Below are 10,360 nucleotides of genomic sequence, written 5' to 3'. Positions count from 1 at the left end.
TTACCAATGCCCAATGAAGCCATGTTTTTATCATGCAAAACCGAGGAAAGAAATTCTACAAAACTTGCTAAGCAAGAACTCATTGTTACACAAAACTCATAATGATAGTGCACCAGCACACCCACAGGGGAGCCAATTCACAGATAAACACTAGAATATCCAGGTGAAGGCCATTTTACCAGCCCTGAAAAAGTATTTATGTTTATGAATTTAACTGTAATTGATATGAAAATATATTAAGTTGTTCAGTTGTTAATGAATACTTAATTGTTTTGATGGTTTGCTATTAGGAATAAAGTTGTCATGAACTTGCAATAGTTCTTCTTGATGTTCAAGAGTAGTATTGTAGTAATAATGTAGTATTAAGGTAAGAGACCCAGGCATCTAAAACCACCTCCCCCTTGACTTCTACACTGCATTTCTTTTTTTTTTTTTTTCTAGTGTAACCATTATTTTTTTTATTGCATTTTAGGTTTTGGGGTACATGTGAAAAACATGCAAGATTGTTGCATAGGTACACATGTGGCAGTGTGATTTGCTGCCTTCCTCTCCTTCACCTATATCTGGCATTTCTCCCCATGCTATCTCTTCCCAACTCCCCACCCCCCGCTGTCCCTTGCCTATTCCCCCCGACAGACCCCAGTGTGTTATGCTCCCCTCCCTGTGTCCATGTGATCTCATTGTTCAACACCCACCTATGAGTGAGAACATGTGGTGTTTGATTTTCTGTTCTTGTGTCAGTTTGCTGAGAATGATGGTTTCCAGGTTCATCCATGTCCCTACAAAGGACACGAACTCATCATTTTTGATGGCTGCATAGTGTGGTGTATATGTGCCACATTTTCCCTGTCCAGTCTATCATCGATGGGCATTTGGGTTGGTTCCAGGTCTTTGCTATTGTAAACAGTGCTGCAATGACCATTCGTGTGCATGTGTCCTTATAGTAGAACGATTTATAATCCTTTGGATATATACCAAGTAATGGGATTGCTGGGTCAAATGGAATTTCTATTTCTAGGTCCTTGAGGAATCACCACACTGTCTTCCACAATGGTTGAACTAGTTTACACACCCACCAACAGTGTAAAACCATTCCTATTTCTCCACATCCTCTCCAGCATCTGTTGTCTCCAGATTTTTTAATGATTGCCATTCTAACTGGCGTGAGATGGTATCTCAGTGTCGTTTTGAGTTGCATTTCTCTAATGACCAGTGATGATGAGCATTTTTTCATATGTTTGTTGGTCTCATGTATGTCTTCTTTTGTAAAGTGTCTGTTCATGTCCTTTGCCCACTTTTGAATGGGCTTTTTTGTTTTTTTCTTGTAAATCTGTTTTAGCTCTTTGGAAATTCTGGATATCAGCCCTTTGTCAGATGGCACACTGCATTTCAATAGAAGAAAATGCTGACCAACTGGCACCTCCTAAATCATCTTCCTACAGGTAGCAGGCATAGTGTGGGGGATTCTCTCCTGAAGGCATTGTTTTTACTTAAACAAGATAGAACCCCCACCCTCCTCCTTCTCCCTCTACCAAGACCCTTTCACATATAATTTCTAAAACTGTAAACCCAAGACCCTTTCGTGTGTAATATCTAAAGTTGTAAGTCTATATAAAGGCAGAGCTTTTCTTTGTAAAATGAGCTTGGCTGTTAGACAAAACATGTCGCCTCACTCCTGGCCATAATAAACCACCTCTTCCTTCATAGTTCAGTGTCTGAGAGGTCTGTTTCTCGTGGCTGTTCCTGCTTCATTTTTGGTTTCCTGATCGGAAAATGGGTTTCAGTTGGCAAACGACCAGCAAAGCCTCTCAGGCAGTTTACCTAGCCCTTCGGAGCATCCCTGTGGGGAGGCTCCTGCCCGCTGGGGTGACACAGTTCCTGAGAGCACTCCTGGGCAGATATTTGCCCAGTGGAAAGCCTCACCAGAGCAGAGCAGGAAAGCCTCTGCCATGTGGATCCGCCCAGTGGCTGAACACCGAGAAGGAGCAGATACTTGGAAGAGCCAGACAACAGAAGCATGGTAGAATTGACCCCAGGAAACTTGCCCACCTCCTTTAGGTGGAAGCGTGGCCTGATCACCCACATGTGCCAGATTTGGACTCTTGAACTTGGCTCTCTGTATCTCTCCTTTTGTAACTAACCTTGGAAGCTTTTGCTTATGTTTTTAATTTGGGTGAAGGGAGGAGAGCGATTGTGTGCATGTGTGGAGGGGTCCAACTAGACTCATTAGCCATGAAATGTGGGAGTGTCAGGCCCATTAGAGGGGGTCTTACACTCCAAGCAATTTGTGGGGCTGGTTGGAATTAGAGACAGCCACATAAAGCTAAGTGGAGAAGCTTTCACAATCTAGGCATTGTGAAAGGATTAACAAACTCTCCTATGCCAAGTGGTGTCTGAAATACTTTTGAAAGAAAGGCAATTCTGCCAGCCTGAAGCAAACATGAACCAAAGATCATGCACTGCATCTCGCTGGGTGGGAACTGCTATGGGCAGAGGAACACTTTCTTACCTGTGAGAATTATTTTTCAGTGCATAGGCATGGGTCACACTCATAGCAAGCCCACTCCTTTAGAGGCCATGCTGAAAAATTTCAAGAAGGGATTTAGTGGGAACTTTAGAGTAGCTATGACACCAGAGAAATTAAGGACTTTATGTGAGGTAGATTGATCAGCATTTGGGGTAGGCTGGCCCTCAGAAGGGACCCTCGACAGGTCTCTTGTCTCCCAAGTATGGCATGAGGTTATATGCAGTGAGCCAGAACACCTTGATCAATTTCCGTACATAGACTCATGGTGACAGTTAGTTTTAAACCCTCTGAAGTGGTTAAGAGGACAGGCAGCAACTGTTTTAGTGGTCAAGGGACAGAGACTTCGAAAATCCCCCCCCCCCACACCCCCAGCCAAGAGACAACAACTCCCAAGGTCCTGGCAGATCCGGCAGCAAAAGAGTTTTTGCCAATAATGCTTCCTCCTCTTCAAGGACTCCCTGCCCCTGGGCTAGACGCCTCAGCACCCCTACCAGAATTGCACACCCCTAAACCACCCAAAGTAGACAAAAGAGAGTGTGGAAAAACTCCTCCCATTGCTGCCCACTCCCCAGGAGAAAATCCCCCTCTGGCATCCCATCTATGACCCAAGGCAGGGGTGTAGATGCCTTTAAGAGAGCAGAGGTACACGGGCGTGGATGAGGATGGCCACATGGTAGAAGGGCATGTTTTCACATAACTGCCATTCAACTCAGCTGATCTTATCAACTGGAGAAATAACAACCTATCTTATACCAAGAAGCCACAGGCTCTCATTGACCTACTGCAAACTATTATTCAGACTCATAACCCTACTTGGGCTGATGGCCTTCAGCTGCTTGTGTATCTTTTTAACAAGGATGAAAGGCAGAGTGTACTCCAAGCCACTTCTGATTGGCTGGAGGGGCATGTTCCTGCAGAGTACCAGAACCCCAAGAGTATGTTAGGGTCCAGTCACCAGGAACTGACCCCCAGTGGGATCCAAACACCCCGGAGGGCATGCAGAGGCTAATCCAGTACAGAGAAGCCTTGCAGGAAGGATTTAAAAAGGGGGCCCAGAAAGTTACAAACATTAATAAAGTCTCTGAGGTTATTTAAGGAGAAGAGGAAAGCCCTACCCAATTTTATGAAAGGCTGTGTGAAGCCTATTGCATGTACACTCCTTTTGATACTGAGAGCCCTGAAAACCAACACATGATAAATATGACATTAGTCAGTCAGTGTGCAGAAGATATTAGATGAAAAGTGCAGAAATAGGCAGGATTTGTGGGCATGAATTCTTCACAGTTACTGGAAATGTCAACCAGGTATTTGTGAACCAAGAAGCAGTGAGCCATAGAGAAAGTCATAGAGAAAACGAGTGTCAGCCTTGGCAAAATGCTGACTTGATAGCTGCTGCTATTAAAGGAGGACCCCCCAAGAGGGCAGGGAAAGAGGGGTTCCTGGAAAGCCACCCAGTCTGCTCACCCACTCCTGCAACGTGATCAGTGTGCTTACTGTAGAGAAGTGACACACTGGAGAGAAAAGTGCCCCCAGTTAACAGAACAGGGCAATCCTAACCACGAGGATTCAGATGAAAGTGGAGAAGCTCTGTTCAGTCTAATGGAAGAGCCACTGGACTAAATTGGGGGCCAGGCTCATATACCCCACAAAGAGCCCATGGTCTGGACAACAGTCCTGTAACTCCCCTATCAAAGGAAACAACCAGTATTGTTAGAGCTACTGGGGTGTTAGAAAAACAGGCTTTCTTGTACTTGCTGGACTGTCCCATCCCCCTTCTCCAGCAAAACTTGTTTTGCAAATTAAGGGCTACATCTATCACATTCAATAATGAGGACTCCCTGCAGCTAAAACTGCCTTACAAAGGGGTTATCAAGGCTCTCACTGTCCCTTGGAAGGGGGAATGGAGACCCTCCCTAACCAGGGACTGAAAACTGCAGGCCAGTGCAGGGCTTGCATTTGGTTAATCAGACTGCAGTGACTTTGCACCCAACTCGGGCATGCGGTTGGGATTATTGCCAGTGGAGGATAGTTGGGTCACTTGAATGGACTTAAAGAATACTCCTTTAGCACTGGACTGGCCTCAGAGGGTCAGAAACTATTTGTGTTTCAATCGGAAAATTCAGAAACAGGTGTGACCACTTGGTACACCTGGACCCAGCTTCCCAGGGGCTCAAAAACTCTCTCAACATCCTTGGGGAGACACTAGACCGTGACCCCCCACCAGAAGTTTCTTGCTAAGGACTTAGGCTGCATGCTGCTCCAATATGCTGGTGACCTTTTATGGGGACCTCCCACAGCAGTCGGGTACACTAAAGAAACAGATGCCTTACTTTGGCACCTGGAGGACTGTGGATATAAAGTGTCTAAAAAGAAAGCCCAGATTTGCCAACAGCAAGTGCAATATCTGGAGTTCACCATCTGGCAGGGACAGTGCAGCCTAGGAGCAGAAAGGAAACAAGTCATTCACAACCTGCCAGAGCCCGACACTAAGAGGCAGGCAAGAGAGTTCCTGGGAGCCATGGGTTTTTATAAATTGTGGATTCCAACCTTTGCAGTAGTGGCCAAACCCTTACACAAAGTGACAAAGTGGTGGAGGAGACAAGGAACCCTTTGAATGGGACAGGAACTGAAAGTGAAACTTTTGTCAGCCCTGGCTTTGGGGCTACCCAATTTAACAAAGCCTCTCATGCTGTATGAGTCAGAAAGAGGGAAAAAAATGGCAACTGAAGTTCTAGCATCAGCTCTGGGAAAAATTTAAATATGAAAGCACCCCACACAGTAGTGACGCTAATGAACACCAAAGGACATCACTGGTTAACAGATGCTAGGCCAACCAAATACCTGAGCCTGATAAAGTGAAAATCCCCGCATCACCACTGGGATCTACACAACGCCTTAAACTCTGCCACTTTGTCCCCGGTGCCAGGAGGCCCATGAAATAACCCAAGTGCTGCTTCGAGATCTCATCCCTAGTTTGGACTGCCACTGTGCATTGGATCAGACAACAGACCAGCATTTTTGGCAAATTTGGTCTGGAAGACAGCAATGGCCTTGGGTATTACTTGGAAACTGCACGCTGCCTATTGACCTCAGAGTTCCGGAAAAGTGGAAAGAATAACCGGAATTTCAAAAATAGCTTAGGGAAAGTGCATCAGGAAACCGGATCAAAGTGGATACAGGCACTTCCCTTGGTGTTATTCAAAATTAGACGTGCTCCCTCTAAGAAGACATGATATTCCCCCTATGAAGTCTTATATCATACGCCCACTCCCATACTATGGGCACTCCTGGGAACTCCTTGGGTGTGGGAAAGATTGAGTTAGGACAACAGTTACAAGCCCTGGGGAAATCACTCAGGATATTTCAACCTGGGTAAATGAGAGCTGTCCTGTAAGCTTATTCTCTCCAGTTCACCCTTTCTCAGCAGGTAATTGTGTGTGGATAAAGGACTGGAATGTAGTCCCTCTGAAGCCACAGTGGAAGGACCCCAGACCGTGATCCTGACCACTCCCACAGTCTTAAAGGTAGAAGGAATCCCAGCCTGGATCCACCAAAGCCACGTGAAACCAGCAGCAGCTAAAACTTGGGAAGCTAAACCAGACCCAGACAATGATTGCAGAATCACCTTAAGAAGGAGGACAACAAGCCCTGCTCCAGCCACGTCCCGGAAGCCGGCTGCTTGACACACGGCCGAAGCATGAGGAAATTCATCATGGGACTTGTTCTTCTTAATATTTGGACTTGTACAGTACAGACATAAACTAATTTTGAAGAATGCTCTCAGTGTGTACACCAGGTTACTAAGATAGGAAGTAAAGTTGCTGCCATTCTTTTGTTCTACAGTTATTATGAACGTACAGGGAAACAGAGGGAACCTGTTTATATAATGGTACTCAGCATAAGGTGCGTAATCCAGGATATGGACAGCCCGATGTCAGCTAGGATCCAACAGAGCCCCCTACACATACAACTTTTAAAATTAAACTCAAAACAGGGTGATGGGACAGCCCTACCAAGCTAATAGCTAAAACAGAGAACGGAAGCCCAAAACAGGTTACACTAAGGTTTGATGTCCGTGCAGCCATCAGTGACTATCATTCCAGTCGGGGTTGCTGTGGTTCCCTCGGATGGGAACAAAGTTATGCAAAAGAGCATAAGTACATCTGCAAAAAAACCTACTGGTGCAGTAAATGCATAGTTAGGTCATGTGTCATCTGGGCCACTTGGGAAAATAATACAAATAATCCCATTCGTCTTGTAAAAGGGAGAAACACCATTCCAGGGAGCGATGTCCCCTGTGTCTCGGGACATTGTAACCCAGTAGAATTAATAATCACAAACCCCCAAGACCATAAATGGGAAAATGAGGAGAGTATAATGCAAGGAATTAGGGCTTGACCCTGAAGTCAGTATCCAGATTCAGGGGAAAATCCAAAAACCCTCAGCCCGGCCCATGTACCAGCACTTTTATGGTATATTAAATAAGCCAGTGCCAGAACTTCCGAAAAAGACAAAGAACTTGTTCCTCCAACTCGCTGAAAATGTGGCCCATTCCCTTAATGTCACTTCTTGCCATGTATGTGGAGGAACTACTATGGGTGATAGGTGGCCATGGGAAGCCCAGGAGTTACTACCCTCTGACCCTGTCCCTCACCTGACCTCAGTTCAAAGGATTCAAACCAACAGTTTCTGGGTTTTAAAGGTTTCAGTTATGGGATAATACTGTTTGTCCAGAGAAGGAACAGACTTCACTGTTCCAGTTGGAAAGCTTAGCTGCTTAGGGCAGAGACTATGTAATGAAACAGTGGGCATCGTAACCTGGTGGAGCTCAAATTATACAGAGAAGAACCCCCTGCTAAAATTTCCAAAATTACAGGGTGCTCGGAATCACTCTGGGTCCGGGAGAGACTCAACAGCCCTGCCTGGGTTGTACTGCATATGCGGACATAGAGCATACGTACAGCTGCCTGAAAGATGGACGGGTAGCTGTGTCATAGGCATCATTAAGCCTTCTTTTTTCCTATTGTCTGCCAAAACAGATGGGCTGTTAAAACATCCAGTCCACTCTGCCTGGGAGAAAAGAAGCCTAAAGCTAGTTAAATGGAAAATAATATGTAGCCACCGGAAAGAATTATTGAGTACTATAGGCTGGCCACAGGGACAGAGAATGGCTCAACGGGACACCAGACTCCTTCTATATGCTAAATCAGATCATCTGGTTGCAGGCTGCCTTGGAAATACTTGTTAATGAAAGAGGCAAAGCTCTGTCCATTTTGGCCAGACAAGAAACTCAAATGAGCAATGCCATTTATCAGAACCAGTTGGCCTTAGATTATTTGCTAGCAGCTGAAGGGGGAGACTGTAAAAAATTCAAACTAACCAACTGCTGCCTGAACATAAACGACCAGGGTCACGCAGTTAAGAATATAACCAAACTAGCACACGTGCCTGTGCAGGTATGGCATCAATTCAACCCTGAGTTCTTGTTTAAAGGTTGGTCCTCAGCCTTGGGAGGATTAAAAACCTTCATCATAAGTGTGATAACAACAGTGGGTGTGAAAACAAGGGAAAACTACTCCCTTGTTTTCCCCCCTTAATTCTCTAAATGGCTAAGAAATCCTTTACTGCTGTAATAGACCAGAGAACCACATGACAAATGTTTTATATCCATCATTATCAATAAGTTTCTTCAGGGGATCATGAAAATGAGAACGAGAGTGAGAACTCTCCCTAATGTTATAGGTGAGGCTCTCAAAGGGGGTGTTGAGGAAGGAGACCCAGGCATCTAGAATCACCTCCCCCTTGACTTCCATGCTGCATTTCAATAGAAGAAAAGGCTGGCTGAGTGGCGCCTCCTGAATCACCTTCCTGTAGATGGCAGGCTTGGTGTGGGGGAATCTCTCCAGAAGGCATTGTTTTTACTTAAACAAGATCAAACCCCCACCCCGCTCCTCCATCAACCAAGACCCTTTCACATGTAATTTCTAAGACTGTAAACCCAAGACCCTTTCGTGTGTAATATCTAGAGTTGTAAGCCTGTATAAAGGCAAAGCTTCTCTTTGTTAAACAAGCTTGGCTGTTAGACAAAACACGTTGCCTTGCTCCAGGCCGTAATAAACCACCTCTTCCTTCATAGCTTGGTGTCTGAGAGGTCTGTTTCTTGAGGCTGCTCCTGCTTCAGTATACAGAATTACAATTGCTTTTTGTATTTTGTCACTGGTTTTTTTTTTTTTTTTTTTTTTTTTCAGGCCCACAGAAACAGGGCCTCAAAAAATTGGATTAAAACTCAGAATTGTTCCTCTCTACAGAAATCTTTAGTAAAAGGCGAAAGATTTATACTATTTGAAGAGAAATTAGAGTATTATTTTGTCACTGTTAAATTCACACATTCTAGGCATTTTCAAAAGCCCTCTTAGGGTTTTATATATAAGCAATCATGCTTCCCAGGCTGCAAGGTTTATTCTTTGGCAAAAGGAGTCTGAAATTATGTAAAATCTGCAAATAAAGAATATTTTAAAAATAGTTTCCCATGACCAATTTTATGTTAAAACACAACAAGGCCAGGTGCAATGGCTCATGCCTGTAATCCCAGCACTTTGCGGGGCTGAGGCAGGCGGATCACCTGAGGTCAGGAGTTCGAGACCAGGCTGCCCAATATGGCAAAACCCCATCTCTACTAAACATACAAAAAATTATCCAGGCGTGGTGATGGATGTCTGTAATCCCAGCTACTCAGAAGACTGAGGCAGGAGAGTCGCTTGAACCTGGGAGGCAGAGCTTGTAGTAAGCCAAGATCGCACCACTGCACTCCAGCCTGGGTGATAAGAACACAACTCTGTCTCAAAAACAAAGACAAAAAAAAAAAAAAAACAACCCACAACCAGACATAGTTAAATGTTTTACATATGGTCATGAAAATAAATTGTTCCCAATTATTTTCATATTCCAGTTTACATCAATTTCAATGGGTAGGGTATCCTTTAGGGTATAGTTTTCCTTTCATCCTGCTAATCCATTAATTATTCTTTTCTGTGTATCCACAAATGTCAGAGGTGTTTGAACGGGAGCAACTCCATCTTGAATAGGGGCTGGGTACAATGAGGACCTACTGGGCTGCATTCCCAGGAGGTTGAGGCATTCTTAGTCACAGGATGAGACAGGAGGTCTGCACAAGGTACATGTCAGGAAGGTCTTGCTGATAAAACAGGTTGCAGTTAAGAAGTCGGCCAAAACCCACCAACACCGAGATGGCCACAAGAGTGACCTCTGGTTGTCCTCACTGCTCATTATAAGCAAGTTAAAATGTATTAGCATGCTAAAAGACACTCCCACCAGCGCCATGACAGTTTACAGATGCCACGGCAACGTCCAAAATTACCCTATATGATCTAAAACGGGGAGGAACCCTTAGTCCAGGAATTGCCCACCACCTTCCCAGAAAACTCATGAGTAATCCATCCCATGTTTAGCCTGTAATCAAGAAATGCTAAACCTAAATGAAGTGTGAACGATTCTTTACATTCTATCCCACGCACCACATCCTCCGTAAAGATTTCTTGATTCCTTCATAGCTTTGAATTATTATGATATTAGTGCCTATGTTCTCTACTCTTAAAGAGTGTAAATGACATTAAGAACTGAATTTATAATACTTTCTACTTTGCCTCCTTAAGAGTGCCTGGTATTGAGACGAGATCACAGCGAATTTAAGACAATGAAGCAGTCCTCTCTCCCATCTCCCTCCTTTCCTCTTTGGCTCTGTCCATCCTTCTCTCCCCCTCCCTCTCTCCTGCACTCTCCCAGCGTGGTTCAGGGGCAGAATTCAGCAGCAGC

General features: G+C 44.7%; 1 non-coding gene across 1 annotated transcript; it reads right to left on the bottom strand.

The window, feature by feature from the left end:
* Positions 1–8,773: 8,773 nt before the first annotated feature.
* Positions 8,774–8,889, bottom strand: LOC116543520. The gene has a single exon (XR_004265602.1). It is a non-coding gene; the product is annotated as a U5 spliceosomal RNA (small nuclear RNA).
* Between the last annotated feature and the right edge of the window lie 1,471 nt (positions 8,890–10,360).

Source organism: Sapajus apella, unplaced genomic scaffold, assembly GCF_009761245.1.
Source record: "Sapajus apella isolate SASKATOON/1434 unplaced genomic scaffold, GSC_monkey_1.0 scaffold188, whole genome shotgun sequence".
NCBI lineage: Eukaryota > Metazoa > Chordata > Mammalia > Primates > Cebidae > Sapajus > Sapajus apella.
Note: the sequence above shows the minus strand (reverse complement) of the source record. Positions and strands in the feature narration are given on the sequence as shown.